Raw genomic sequence first — 7,756 nt, forward strand, 5'->3', positions numbered from 1 at the left:
ATCTAAATTATCCTGAGCCCATCGGACGGTACACAAAAACCAAAAAAAGAGGAAGTGGCCCGTTATTAGATGACAGGTAAACAATTGAACGATATTAAAAAGTCCAAATTTAACAGCTCATGACTTCATTTTAGTTTGTTTGTTATCAATTGTTTATCTTATTCGGAAAAAAACTACGCCAACGGCCTATTGTGTATTTGAGGTAGAATTTGTGTAGTAATAAGAATTAATCTGTCAATAAGTCTCCTGAGAGACCGTATCTCACTACATAGATATTTCTTCCCAAAAAAAAAAGCAATTTATATTGTAATACGTTAAAAATATAAGAATTTTAGCGGTATTAAAAAGTGACCATTTTATGTTAAAAAGTGGTTACTTTTTAACCTTAAGTAATTACACCATACGACAATCTTATAATATAATATGTGAATCAGTGATTGAAGTTGATATAAGCACAGGAAGTATTTGGTTATAAAGGGTATTACTTCAAATTATCAGTTATTGATGGTCTTGATTTATTAACATGCACACTTTATTTTTTTACTACAGTTAAAGAGGGTATTACTTTAATTTATATGTAGTTTAGTTCAACTCTTATAATTTTAGTTCATTAAAGTTAAACTCAACTCATACTCATTTCTCTATAATTTAAGCTCATATAAGTTCAGTATAGAAAAGTTAAAACTATTATAAGTTTAGTTCAGCTTTTTTATATGTCCAGTTTAGAAAAGTTACGCTCCAATCAGTTCAATTCAACAAAAATTAAGTCCAAAAGGACCAAGACTTGGGTATTATTAAATCATATAATTAGAAGACACTACAAATTGGCCCGGGCATCGCCCGGACATTAAATCTAGTATATTTATAAAAGAGGCTTTTTTCGAGCAATTCTAGAGCGTCCATATCATCAAAAATCAATTTAGGAAAGTATTATAAATAATAATTTTTGATGTAAAAAATAAAGTGGAAAATCTTTTAATTATTATAATATACTCCCTCCAATTTCCTTATATCTTCCCTCTTTCCTTTTCCACACTAGTTTGATTATCTTCTCTCTTTCCTTATTTGGCAAATTTTTTTTGGGTAAAATTACAGTTCTATCCTTATTACTTTTTGCTATTTACAAAATCTGCCATTGTATTATTGGCCCATTAGTTGACAAACCTAACTTATTATCGACTAATTTTTCAGCCCAAACCCAATCTATATATATACATAAAAGAGAGTTTTTTCGAGCGATTCTAGAGCGTCCACATCATCAAAAATTAATTTAGGAAAGTTTCATAAATAAATTTTCCACATAAAAAAATAAAGTGGAGAATCTTTTAATTATTATAATATCTATATTTCCTATTTTATATTCATGAGAAGTTTCTAATTTTTATATAAAAACTTTGACATTTTATTTGGCAAAAAAATGTCGTTATAAATCCACATCATCAAAAATTAATTTAGGAAAGTTTCATAAATAAATTTTCCACATAAAAAAATAAAGTGGAGAATCTTTTAATTATTATAATATCTATATTTCCTATTTTATATTCATGAGAAGTTTCTAATTTTTATATAAAAACTTTGACATTTTATTTGGCAAAAAAATGTCGTTATAAAAATTATGAAGATAATATAATTAGATTCGTGGTAAAAAATGCTTTTATTAGAGTATAGATTTCATATGATTTGCACATATTAAAGATGGTGTACTTCTTAATATGTTATATGTCCCACATTGAAAAACAATGTTAGTGTAGTGATTATAATACGTATAAATTATAGAATTGTCCCACATCGAAAGATTAACATAAGGTGGGTGATCCTATGATTATAAATAGGAGTCATCATTGGAACCTATATACCAACCAAAAATCTTTTGAGTCTCTTAAGTATTGTTTTGGAGAGGTCTTAAGAGTTTATATCATTATCTTTAGAGTATGATATATATATATATATATTTTCTATATTATGTATTATATTCAAGTGATGTTTATAATCTTTATATAAAAACTTATACATCTCATTTCCCGAAAAAGTAGTATAAAAAAAGAGTTTTTTGGCAAACACTACCTAACATTTATCTCATTTATAAAAATACTACCTTACATTTATAATTTTGCTAAAAACTACCTAATATTTTTTTATTTTTGTCTAAAACTACCGAAACCAAATCACCGATGAAATAAGTCAATTTTCCGACCCTTGACCTATTTCACACGTTTGAAATCTTTGGTTTTATGTTTCCCTCCATATGTTCTCACTGCCTACCTTTTTCCCTCCAATACACAAAATAAACCCCACATTTCTTTCCCTCCAATTACCTTATTTCTCATTTCATCTCCGTCAATCTTCTCCTCCTTCATTCCCTTCATTCCCTGCAACACCTGGACGATAGCTTCCCAATGTCTTCTTCTTCCTTAAACTCCACTCAAAACTCAAGGTTACGAAAGGTATATAAATGTGGTATCCCTTTAGCTCAGACGACATCATCATGGAGAACAAAAAATCGAGGAATAAAGTTTGATGCTAGCAAGTTTTTCAACCCAGATTCACGTATAAGTGGATGTCGATTTTTTGAATGGATTGATATTGGAAGCACGGATTGGCAAAAAGAAGTGATCAATGTTATGTTGAATGACAACAAGTGTCTCAAGAATGACGTTAGACAACACATAAGCAAGAGATGTTTTAAGAAATTGAGATGAAGTGCAAAGAACTGAAAAATGGAGGCGGAGATGTTTAAGGCGGAGGGGATGAAGACAAAAATAATATTAGGGATAATGTTTTCTATATTCTTTGTACTTTATTGGAAGTTATGAAAGTAGCTTTGATGTAATTGTTGTAGTAGTTTTGTTGTAACAATCCAACTCACCGTCTCATTTTAGACGGATACTATCCGTCTAAAGCTGTAGACGGATAGTTCTCCTCTCACAAGATGTAAGTGGGGGATAAGTGGGGGTGTCCATTTCCAATCCACTTGTACTATTCATTCTCATTTTGTGAGAAGGGACAATATCCGTCATATCCGTCTAAATTGAGAAAATGTGTTGTAATTGTTGTGCTTGTTTGAGGAAGTTCCATTAATTTAACTTCTTCAAATTTAATTGTGTGATTTTTTGTACCTTTACTTGTGATAGATCAGCTGCCAAGTACACTTGCCATATCAGTTACCAAAATAAGGCTTCAAAGCCATTGATTTTATAAAAGTAGTTGCCATACATGAGTTATGATGCAAAATACAAGTTTAAGCCCTTCATTCAACTAATTAAATAAAGCATAGGGCTGCGAATTGCAGGTTCACAAACTGACTAAATTACAAATTCAACAAAATACTTCAACTAATTCCATCTACTGCATTGTTTGCCTGGCTTGGTTCTGGTTGGCTAGCTTGGGTCATTGGGACCTCATCCTGCATAATGACATTAAAATATCATTCCTCAGTAATAATGTAGATGAGCATATGGCTGAGAGACGAAAATTCCAAGATAAAAAGGTACCTGAATTGATGTGGCGGAATTCTTCCTTTGCCTTTTGTTTTTTGGGTGGAATGGTTATAGTAGGATTCTTACATCCTTTCTTATTATGGCCTTGTTGTCCACAATTACCACAAGTCTTCTTGTGAGTCTTTTTTTTCACCAATGATCTCTCTTGTGTCTCCCCCGCCTCCTTTCTTCTCTTTTTAGAACTTGGTCTCCCAGGCATTTTCTTGTATGGAGGAGGATGTGGCTGAATGTGTGGTGTTTTCTCCCACTGCTTAGGCCCAGGTAGTGGATTAATAGAAGTCTCATAAGCTAGCATATAGACCTCTACTGTGTATATATGATCCACAAAATCTTCTGGTTCCCCTCTTTTCTTTATTATGCAAGCACATGCATGTGAACAAGGGATTCCTGTTAAGTCCCACTTAAAACACTCACAAGTTCTTTTCTCCAGATCCACAGTAAATCTGTTCTCACTTAACTCCACCTCAAATTTGTCCAAGTCAGATTGGTACAAGTCACCTCTTTTACTCTCTTTTTTAGCTATTTCTAGCTGTTTCTGAACAATTGGCATGAAAGGACCTTCAATTTTTTCAATCCCTTCCTTTTTTGCATACATCCTTTTCATGTTGTATCTTCTTATCCACTCCATGAGTGACAAAATGGGAAGGTGTCGACACTTCCTAAGAACATTATTGAAACTTTCGCATACATTATTTAGCAACATACCAGACTTGCTTTTGGTGCTAAAGGCATGTCTACACCAATGATTCTTAGGAATTGAGTTGAGATAGCTATAAGCACCCTCGGACATACCCTTTATTGTCTCCATATGCTGCTGAAACTCGGCCTAGTTTGACATAGTCGGAGATATACATTAGTTTTTGACATAGTAGGAGATATACATAAGTTGGATACAACAACATTCATAAGTTTGCTGCTTAAAATTGCTGAGAACATAATAGGTGATTTACCTTTGTGTATGCCCTAGCAACTTTCCAAAATGCTAGCCTATATGCTTCCCCTGGGTAACTTTGCTTGAAATTTGTCCATATATGCCTTGCACAAAATCTGACTTCAGCATTTGGCACAACCCTGCTCAATGCTTCCACCAACCCCTTGCAAAATAAGAAAATGTTGTTAAATATAACAAATTTTGGAGGCCATTGATTATAGAAAATGTACAAGCAATAAGATGATATTACCTTTTGTCTGTCGGACATAAAAGTCAAATTTGAGGCCACTGATTCCAAATCCTTAACAAGGAGCTCTAGAAACCAAGTCCAAGAGTCTGTATTCTCTACCTCAACTACAGCCTAAGCCACAGGAAAAATATTGCAATTTCCATCCTTCCCAATAGCTGTCAACAATATCCCAGACATAGGACCCTTTAAATGACATCCATCTACACCTATGATAGGTCTACACCCTCTTAAAAACCCGAGTTTACATGCCTGCAAGCACATGTACATCCTTTGAAACACTGGAGGAGGTCTTTCTATATTCCCTAGTTTCACACACACTGAACTTCCTTGAATAAACTTCTTTACTGTGAAAGCATAATCCCAAACAAGCTTGTACTGGTCAGCAGCTTCACCATGTATCATTTTCAATGCTTTCTCCTTTGCATAATAGGCCTTATGGTAATCAATCTCTACCCCCAGATCTGATCTTACTTTCTTTTGAAAAGTTTCAATTATTGTCCTATTGTCAAGCCTCCAATAGTCCAAGTATTTCTCAGCTAAGTACTGTGATGACACCTTCTTGTTAAAGTCGACCCATCCACACTTGTGATGTAATCTCAAACCTCTAATCTGAAAAGTTTCCTCATCAGTTACCATCGTGGCATTCACTTTAAACCTACACTTCTTAACCTTGTCACTACATGTACAAGCTCCCAATTTTGCCCTTCCTTTAACCCAAGGACACTTGCACCTATGCCTACAGTAAGCACTTACTCTATCTTTCCCATTGTGCAGCAAATAGTAATCATATCCATTTTCAATGGCATGATGTCTCAAAGCCTTCCTGAAGACTTTATTATCTGAGAACTTCAATCCCAAACTCAAATTAATTGGCTTTTGGAAATCTGTTTGAGAGTTGAAAGTAGGATAATCATCTAATTCATCATCAGATCCATGTAAGCTTCTAAGTTCATCTTCATCTGAAAGTAAATCTGTATCATCTTTAGCTTCAAATTCTATGGCACAATGCTCTTCCTCAACTATTTCTTCCTCAGCCCCTTCTTCCTGAACTATTTCTTCCCCAGTCCCTCCTTCTTCTTCTGCCTCTGCCTCTCTCTCTTTGTCGTGGACCCTTCCAACATCTAAGCCATTTAAAACACTCTCTAAGACTTCTACATTAACAAACTCAGAAAATAGATCACCTTTAGTGACATTCTCATAGTCTCCTTCACTCAAATAAGCATCATCAGCCTCTTCATTATCACCTAATTCAACCTCTTCAACTGTAGCTGGTTTAGTGGATGAATTTTGAAGTGCATAGGAGTGGTAAGAAGGATTTCCTTTTGAAGTGTTGGTAATAAAGTTTGATATTATGTCTTTTATTGGTGGTTGGTGGCATAAAGTTGAAGTAAGGGACTCTTTTTCAGTATGGACCACATACACATCAACAAATCCATTTACGTCCTTTGTTTCCATCAAAATACCAATATCATTGTCAGACAAAATCCTTTTTCTACCAGCAAATAAGGACAACCCATGCCTCCTACACCAAAGCTCAAATCTGATTTTACTATGTCGACTAATGCGAAGTACCACAATTCATTAACATCTGTTTTCAGGTACAATTCCCCTTTTACATATTCAGTTTTCCACCTTTTTGTCTCAAACTTACCACCGTGATAAACTCGTAAATTAGCTTTGAAATTATCAACACTTGCATCATTTCCCAAACTCATCATCCTTTAATAAAAACGAAAATATAATAGTTTAATCAACCATGAGTATCAACAACTATTACCTTAAACAAATATGTATAATCCATTACTTTAATGGGTTTATATAAACTAGTATGGATCCCGCGCATACATGCGCGGTATTCATAGATCTTTTACTTACTTTATAATGTATTATTTAAGGTTTAAAATTGACGTATTATTAATTTTTCATATTGTAATATGAGGATAAAAAATTAAAAATTAATTAAAAGAATTAAGTAAATTCATAAAATGTATATTCTAATGAACTTTTTCATCACAAAACTAATGATTTCAATTTATAAATTATCTCAAATAATTTTAAAGTTTTTTTTTGTCATGAAATTAATAATATAAGCTCATAATTTTTTTTATACGAACTAAATACTCGTACTTGGTAAAACAAATTATGCGAAACTAATAATATCAAATTTTTCGGTTTTTCATATACGAATTTTAGATTTATAGCAGTTTTGTTTTATTTTTAAATTAAAAGATTATAATTTAATTAAAAAAATTTATAATGATTAAAGATTATATCTTAACTAAAAGATAATAATTTAATAAAAATAGAGTTTTGTTTCCTTATTTAGCCAACTTCTTTTTGGAGGAAAAACTATTGAATTTTTTTATTCGCTTAGTAGTAAAAATAAAGGGGAATGCAAGTTGAAAAAATATTATCCCCTTTTTAAATGTCATAGAATTATTTATTGTATGAAATAAATCAGTATGGCCTAGTCAAAGATATGATATAATGAAGCCCAAAGCCCAATATAGAGCAACTCATTTAGGCGGGAAAACTTGAGAATCTCTTATTCTTTTAGTTTAAGGGGGATTGAAAACTTTATTGAACAAATAAAACAACAGTATAAGTTATTAGGGTTTTCGGTTTCAGCACATGACACCTATTGTCATATAATCAAAATTAAATTTATTAATCAACAATTAAAGAGTATTAAAGCGTACCTTGATCAAGCAGGGGAAATGATGGGCAAGAATTAATGGACAGTGAAGGAAGGGATTATTATTTGAGAATGAAAAGATGAAAGAACTCCAAGAAGGGAAAAGGGTAAATTGATTATTACTCCCTTATATATTTCACTTTTTGAAACTTACTCCCTTATATAATTTTTTTCGAAAATTACTCCCATAAAATGTCATATTTATCAAATATTGCTCCCATTTAACGACTCTAGTCAATAAAATGAAAATATTCCATTCAAAATTTAAAATTTGGTACTAACTTTTGCTATTTATGACTATATTATCTTTAGCCTCATTATATTGAAGAGTTCAACTGCACCAAAAGGTAGAAAAGAATTTAACAAATTTTGGAGGAAGGAGG

Source organism: Silene latifolia, chromosome X (assembly GCF_048544455.1).
Source record: "Silene latifolia isolate original U9 population chromosome X, ASM4854445v1, whole genome shotgun sequence".
In the NCBI taxonomy this organism is placed as follows: Eukaryota; Viridiplantae; Streptophyta; class Magnoliopsida; order Caryophyllales; family Caryophyllaceae; genus Silene; species Silene latifolia.